This window comes from Danio rerio, chromosome 20 (assembly GCF_052040795.2).
Source record: "Danio rerio strain M-AB ecotype USA chromosome 20, GRCz13ab, whole genome shotgun sequence".
NCBI classification, from domain to species: domain Eukaryota; kingdom Metazoa; phylum Chordata; class Actinopteri; order Cypriniformes; family Danionidae; genus Danio; species Danio rerio.
The window spans coordinates 8,797,501-8,805,709 of record NC_141040.1 but is presented as its reverse complement, the minus strand read 5'-3'; the positions used below and the strand labels follow the sequence as shown (position 1 = coordinate 8,805,709).

Here is an 8,209-nt window from a genome sequence, read left to right as displayed (position 1 = left end):
ACTCTAAAGATCACAGCTTCTAGCATCTGTGATGAGTGAAACTTTTGAGACTACGGGAGTGAGTTGTATCTGCAAAGTTGTAACTGGCTTTTGTTTCTGAATCAAACTGAAAAAGTATGACGTGACAATGGACTGATTCGCTAAGTATCTGTAACCCTCAACCCGCTCCGAGCTGGAATCAAACCAGCGACTTTCCGCATGGGAGTCAGTTGCTCTACCAAGGAGAGCACCTTTTGAGGTCAAAGGAGTGAGGTTTACCTGCACAGCACCTACTGGCTGGCCTCTGTTACATATCTAAAGGCTAATGTCCTCTGTTAAAAAGGATAGTCTATCCAAAATTGTATCCCCTTAAATTATTTACTCTTGTCATTCTGTTCCTCCATGATTTTTATTTATGTTTTGTCTGTGTAATGTTTAACAAAGTAAAATTTTCAGCTGTTTATTATAAATTTACTCAAGAATATCTTATATTATGTTGCACAGTGAGAAACAAAGTCACAGAAGCTCTGAACAGCAGGATTGTGAGTAAACAATGATAGTTTTGTCATTTTTGGGTCAGCTGTGCCTTTAAATAATTGAATCACAAGCATAAAGCTTCTCTTTCTGGCTTCATTTGTGATTTCATGTCTTAAAGTGATTAAGGAGTCAAAGGCAAATCCTCAGTGATCCGTATCATTTCTCTGATCTGGCATCAAGATCCTTTTAAAAACTGTTTGGAATGCTTCCTCACCAAGGTGATAAGAAGAGTAAAATATGGAGGAAGAGAGCGTGACAGCGGGTGGGCTGAAGTGTACTGGGACCTCTGCCACCCAAACAAACACACATAGAAACACACACTCATCAATAGATGTAATCTTCCACAAGCTCACAGTTTTTTTCATAGGGCCCACGGGTATAATTTTATGCTTGAGTGAAGTGCTTACTAATAGCTACTGTTCTGCATTCACTATAGGGCAAAGACAATGACAGGGACAGAAAGACGTGCACAACAGAGAAACGTCTGAAACAAATGAGTCAAAACTCAGCACAAGAAGAGTTATACTGGTGTGTGTTGAAAACAGTTGACAAGCCCAAATAAATTAGAGCAATCATTCTGCAAAGGTCAATGTTTATGCTTCCTGAGCAAAGCGGGATTAAATCTTACCCTGAACTAAGCATTGAATTTGTTTGTGAATGTGTGGTCATATAAAAACTTTGAATTATGAAGAGATAACCTTGCAGTTTTGGTCCTTGAGACTCCTAAATGCCACGTAAATGTGGGTTTAGTCTAGATCCCCTTAGACCAAGAATTACCATACAAGCTTGGCCTTAGTCTACAGTAGATGTCTGACTCAAAAGTAGTAGTGTAGTAGTTGATGTAAAACTTTATTGTCCTTGACAGGAAATTTGTTATGGGCATAGCCATATTGCTTCAGACATTCACTAAAACAAGCAATAATAATAATAATAATAACAATAATAATAATAATAATAATAATAAATACAAAATACAGCAATTACAAAATGTATAATGCTAATTAAAAAAGACTCTTATTAAGTAAACCCACTGAAACAGGTACAAAGGATTTCTTATAGCGGTTCAACCTACACTTGGGTACTCTATATCTTCTACCAGAGGGAAGCAGTTCGTATTGTGGAAACAAAAATTGAGTTGGATCGTTTATAATCCTTTCCACCTGATTGAGGACACAGTTCTTATATAAAACTTCAGGATTAAAATATTCATCAAATTCATATTCATCGTGCCCTACAATTTTCCATGCTGTCTTTAGGAGATGCATCAGTTTAGATTTACATTGAACAGATAGGTTGCCAAACCACACTGTGATACCATACCTGGCAATACTTTCAAGAACTGCTTTATAAAACAACATCATGAGCTTCTTGATAACTCCAAAAAGACGCAACCTCCAAAAAAAATACAATCTCTGGTGTAAACGAGAACAAACCCATTCAATGTGAGTTTTCGATGTGAAAGAATTGACAATGTAAATGCCCAAGTACTTATAGGTTTCTGACTGAGTAATAGGATGGTCATGTACAACCACTTGATGATGGTCACCAATACACTTTGGGTCAAATACCATCTCTTCTGTTTTCTTAGAATTTATTTTTAGCTCATTTCAATCACAACACTCAATGAACCGACTAATTTCTGACTGATAGATAACACCAATATCATCATTCTCATTAAGGAAACATAGTATGGCTGTGTCATTAGAATATTTAAAAATAAAATTCTGTGAATGTGAATTCTGTGAAAAGATTGTGGTCTCAGCTGAAGGTCTAAAGATTAACATATGATTGTCTAGACATTGTTTTGTGTGGCATCATCACCTTTCTTGAATCATTTATTTTTGGTTTCCTGGGTTGCATAGTAAATTGGATACTCAAATTGGCACTTCAGTATAATGTTCGTTCTTTTGAGATTTTTACCACATGACCTTAATCTTCATCTGTTAAAAGGGGCGTATACAAAGGTCACATATTCTCTCTTAAGGCCTCATGAGACAATAAAATATATATAAAATTAAGAGTTCAGAATCATTACAGAAGTAGTTGGTCAACAACTATATCAACATATGTTTTGCTGACTGTTTTAAGATTGTTCAGATACAAACCTTCATATATTGCCTTGATATAGGGCTTTGTAATTTCTGTCATAGTTTTGATGACAGCAGTTTTTACATGGTTATTACTGGTCGGAATTTTTGGAACACTAGTCTTGATTAATGTCTGGATGTTATGGTTAGGCTTGGGGTTTTAATGGGATCTTTGGGAGTACTTTGACCTGAAGGCAAGGTCAGTACCAGAGAGCTACAAACCCTCATCAAACATGCCTTGACAAGCCTATAAAAGTCTTAATGTTACTATAAAGACTCATGCGAGTGAGTTTTAATCAAGGCCAGATCAAAACTCTTAAAAATGTTCAGCTCTCCAGGTCCAATGTTGCCAACAACTAACCTAAAGCCTTAGCTGTGCTGTTTCACTGTCTTTCTCAAATCATCTCTCTTGATTTCACCACTCATGTGTCCAACAGATGTGCACTTCGAAACCTTGGCAGAAGTAGGCCATCCTTGGACATGCTGTCTACTGTTTTAGGAATATTGTGATTCAAACATACTTTCAGATGCTGCATTTTACCCAATATACACATTGGACCCAGTGATGCCACATAGTTATTCAGTTATAGTTTTGTTTGAAGCTTATGTCTGGGTGTTGAGATCAAGGTCTTGGTTTCAATGTTTTGAGTCCAAGTAGTAGTATGAGTTTTAGAAAGCCTAGATTTTGATCTTTTTCAGCTTTCAAACTACATATGAAGAGAACATGCAAAAAATGTGTTTCTTGCTCAAGGTTACTCATGGGATATCCCCCCCCCCCCCCCCACAAGAATGTTCAGCTTGTGATGATTTATTTATTTATTTATTTATTTATTTATTTATTTATAATTTTTTTGTGATGAGTTTTTAGTATAGATTCGCATTTGAGGGATCTGGTTTGATATAAATTAGAATTTGGATGAGATTAGTTTTGTATCTAGGTCTTATGGGCTATAGTTTTATTCTAGTCCTGCATCTAATGCATCTGACATTTGGTTTAAATTTGGAATTTAAGGAGTCTAGTTTGGATCTGGTTCATATATGCTCTAGTTTAAATCTAGTCTTGCATCTGACATTTAGTGTACATTTGAATTTTGATGAGTTTAGTTTGGATTTGGATCTTATTGCTGTAGTTTTAATCTAGTCCTGCATCTGATGCATCTGACATTTGGTGTAAATTTGGAATTTGATGAGTCTTGTTTGGATCTGGATCTTATGGGATTGAGATGCATAATTGTAATCGAGTTCTGCATCTAGGGCATCTAGTATTTGTTGTAAATTTGGATCTTTGTGAGTCTAGTTTGTATCTGGGTCTTATTGGCTCTAGTTTTAGTCTAGTCCTGCATCTATTATTTGGTGTAAATTTGGAATTTGATGAGTCTAGTTTGAATCTGGTTCTTATGAGATCTGATTGCAATCTAGTTCTGCATCTGGGGCATCTGGTATTGGTCTCAGTTACAATTTTGATGAGTTTAGTTTGGATCTGGGTCTTATGGGCACTAGTTTTAGTCTAGTCCTGCATCTGACATTTGGTGTAAATTTGGAATTTGATGAGTCTAGTTTGGACCTGCATCTTATAGGATGTATAATTGTAATCTAGTTTTGCATCTAGGGCATCTAGTATCTGGTGTAAATTTGGATTTTTGTGAGTCTAGTTTGTATCTGGGTCATATGGGCTCTAGTTTTAGTCTAGTCCTCTCTATTATTTGGTGTAAATTTGGAATTTGATGAGTCTAGTTTAAATCTGGGTCTTAAGGGGTCTGATTGTAAACTAGTCCTGCATCTAGGGCATCTAGTATTTTGTGTATTTTTTATTTTTTATTTATTTATTTATTTTTTGAGAGTAGTTTGAAACTGGGTCTTATGGCTCTAATTTTAGTCTAAACCTGCATCTGATGCATCTGACATTTGGTGTACATTTGGAATTTTTTAAGTCTAGTTTGGATTTGGGTCTTATGGAATCTAATTGTAATCTAGTTCTGCATCTGATGCATCTGACATTTGGTGCAAGTTTGGAGTTTGATGAGTCTAGTTTGGATTTGGGTCTTATGGGATCTAATTGTAATCCAGTTCTGCATCTGGGGCATCTGGTGTTGGTGTAAATTACAATTTTGATGAGTGTAGTTTGGATCTGGGTATTATGAGCTCTAGTTTTAGTCTAGTCCTGCATCTGATGCATCTGACATTTGGTGTAAATTTGCAATATGATGAGTCTAGATAGGACCTAGGTCTTATAGGCTATAGATTTAGTTAATTGTAGTTCACTATCTGACATTTGCTGTACATTTGGGTCTTGATGATATTTAATTGGATCTAGGTCTTTAGAGCTTTAGTTTTAGTGTAGTTTCACATCTGAGGCATCTGATATTTGGTGTAAATTTGGGTCTTCAAGAGTCTAGTTTGGATTTGGAACTTATGACTCATGTTTTGGGTTGAATCCAGTACTTGGGGGTTCTGGTTTTAACTCTAACTCTTACAAACCTTCAAAAATTGCATTTCCACTGACAGAAATGTGTAAGTGGTTGATGTTTTTGACAGTGCATTCACTAGGTTGGGCTTTTGCTCTTTACTTTGGTTTCATTGATTATCTGACGTAACACAGAAAGTGCACTTTTTTGCAAAATTTCCATTTTACAAAAATGTAAACATTGACTGAGACAGTTAGGCATATTGAAAAGAACTGACGCCCACAGCCTTGTTTAAATGTGTCAAACTGAAAAAAAAAAAAAAAAAAAAAAAACACAGACTTTTATAGTCTTTTTATGACTGTGATTTAAATATGCCATTTTTAGTAGAACAGAAGGCGAGAAAGAGCAGCTAATGATATTATGATTGATAACACACTTGGAGTATTTTTTTTTCTGCTGCAGTCTGTGCTAATAACAACAACAACAACAAAACAGCATGTGCTAATATTATAGTAAGCTGCGTATTTGTGGCAGTGTCTTGTGTGCTCAGGCTCATTTGTTGGATTTTATCGATCAATAGTGAATCTCTTTTGTCAAGGTGTTTGTTTTGCTCTCCGTGATGTGGTGTGAACATCATTACTTAAAGTTGTTGTGGTTTATCCCCAGCTGCTGAGGTGCAAATCATGGGACCCGTTTGTTCATCTTCACTTTTTTCTCTCTTTCACACCTCTCCATCATCTTTTCACTAATGGTCTCACTTGGGGCAGGGAGAGCTGTGTGGAGCAACTAGAATCTAATGATAACGCTCTGGAGTTCTGGAGACTTTGAATTCATCTGGAAGCCTTTTTGTGGGTGTGTGTGTGTGTGTGTGTGTGTGTGTGTGTGTGTGTGTGTGTGTGTGTGTGTGTATGTGTGTGTGTGTGTGTTCGTGTGAGTGTGTGTGTGTGTGTGTGTGTGTGTGTGTATTTATTTATTTATTTATTTATTTATTTATTTATTTATTTATTTATTTATTTTATTAAGTGTGTTTTATTTATGTGTTTATTTATTTATTCATTTATTTATTTATTGTTTTTATTAAGAGTTTTATGTATTTATTTATTTTCTATTTTATTAAGTGTTTTTTATTTATTTATTTATTTATTTATTTATTAATAATTTTATTAAGTGTGTTTTATTTATTTATTTATTTATTTACTAAGTATGTTTTATTTATTTAGTTATACATTATTTGTTTGATTATTTTAAAATTGCTTAATTCAAGATTTTCAAGGTCAAAATTAATTGATTGATTGATTGATTGATTGATTGATTGATTGATTGATTGATTGATTGATTGATTGATTGATTGATTGATTGATTGATTGATTGATTGATTGATTGATTGATTGATTGATTGATTGATTGGTTGATTGAATCCTTCAGTCTTGGTGGTAATTTTTTCAAGCAATAAAAATATGTGATGGCCGAGGAATAAGAGAGACATAAGCGACATTGCCATGAGTACTTTATACTTTAATAAAGCATCGCCAATGTAAGTGAAACACTTTGCCTAAACCTTCCCCAGAGCCGCTCTTCATTATAACGCCATCTCACTTTCCAGAAGCACCACTCCAAACCTCATCTCCGCATATCGAGCTTAGCGCTGGATAAATATTAGAAACATGTCATCCTGAGCCAAAGAGATGAGTTACTAAAATTCAACCTGAGTTCAGCAGCGATGAACTTTTGCAGACAAGTGTTAGGCACACAGAGGAAGACGGTGAGAATTTAACTGTGATTCTGTAATAGTGAACAGTCGCTGCATACAGTAAAGCAAAGATGAACTCATTTTCAGACACTATGAACTTCACTAAGAGAAGGTATGTGTTTCTGGAAACTAGGCCTTTAGGTATTTTTTTTTTTTCTACATGTCAGAGTGTGGTTTGTATATTGTTTATTGTGATGATTGACTCTAAGGGCCCTATCATACACCTGGCGCAATGTGGCGCAAGGCGCGCAAAATACTTGTTTGCTAGTTTCAGCTTGGTGCAAGAGTCGTTTTGAGGTGTTGCGCCACGCTCTTTAAATAGCAAATGCATTTGCGCTCATATGTGCACCCATAAGCTTTCTGGTCTAAAAAGGAAGGCGTTCTGAGGCGCACTGCTGGCGCGTTGCTAGTTTGAGAAACTATAATAGATTTTTCATTAGACCAAAACAAACCCGGTCTAAACTCCAGCGCAGAGTTGCGCCTGGCTTACACACTGCTTAATAGCCTACACACGAGATGTAGAGCAATATGCAAAAATCTTTACATATGAAAAAATTTAAATATTAATGATATGTCTATATATATAGGATATAATAAGAATATATATATATATATATATTCAGTTTTTCCACTTTCACTTACTTTACGTCATGTAAATAGCAAATGCGCTTATGGCACGACACAGCTGGCTCTTAAAGGGAATGGGAGATGAGACTCTGATCGGTTTATTCTCAAAACACACCTATACCTCATTAAGAAAATAAACTCAACCCTTTTAGACCATGCGCCACGGCGCAAATCGGATTTTCCTGTCCTTAAAGTAGCAAATATGGATTCTGACACGCCCTGAAAGCGTTTGCGCCCTGCGCTTTCTGTTTTGCGCATGGACCGTCAAAATAGAGCCCTAAATTAGCCAGGATTAAATTAAATGCAAAGGGTTAAATGCACATTCAGTCCAACGACAAAAGTGTTGAATTATGGAAGGTTATTCAATTGCTTATGTCACTGTTTCTTGCGAAGACCTACTGCTTACATTGTTTACTATCTTACTTGTGTGCGATGATGGCAACTCTGTAGTAAAAAGCAAAACATTGTCATAGCTTACAGTGTTACAAAAAAAAAAAGAGTTCACAAACTGAATAAAACGTCAAAGTTATAGTTAAAATCTCAACAAAGCAGTCAAGTTTTTGACGTTCTATATTTGCTGAATCAACATAATCTGTCTGTCACTTTTAGCCAGTAACTTAATTTCTGATTTAATTTCTGATTCCTGATTTTTTTAAAATGAATATTATTGAATAATGATAATAAATAAATTGTGTTGTTATTGTCAGTAGTAGTAGTAGTAGTAGTAGCAGTAATAGTAATTATAATTTGAAGTATTGTTTATTTAAATTTGTTTATTAGTTTTGATTATTTGTAGTGATAACAATTATTAATAATAATACTAT

The 8,209-nt window shown here is 35.1% G+C and overlaps 1 long non-coding RNA gene across 1 annotated transcript; it reads left to right on the top strand.

Annotated features, from left to right (window-relative positions):
- The first annotated feature begins 1,697 nt into the window (after positions 1–1,697).
- LOC147832115 (uncharacterized) lies at positions 1,698–5,344 on the top strand. Its single transcript, XR_015519239.2, has 2 exons — positions 1,698–4,533; positions 4,633–5,344. It is a non-coding gene; the product is annotated as an uncharacterized LOC147832115 (long non-coding RNA).
- The last annotated feature ends 2,865 nt before the right edge of the window (positions 5,345–8,209 follow it).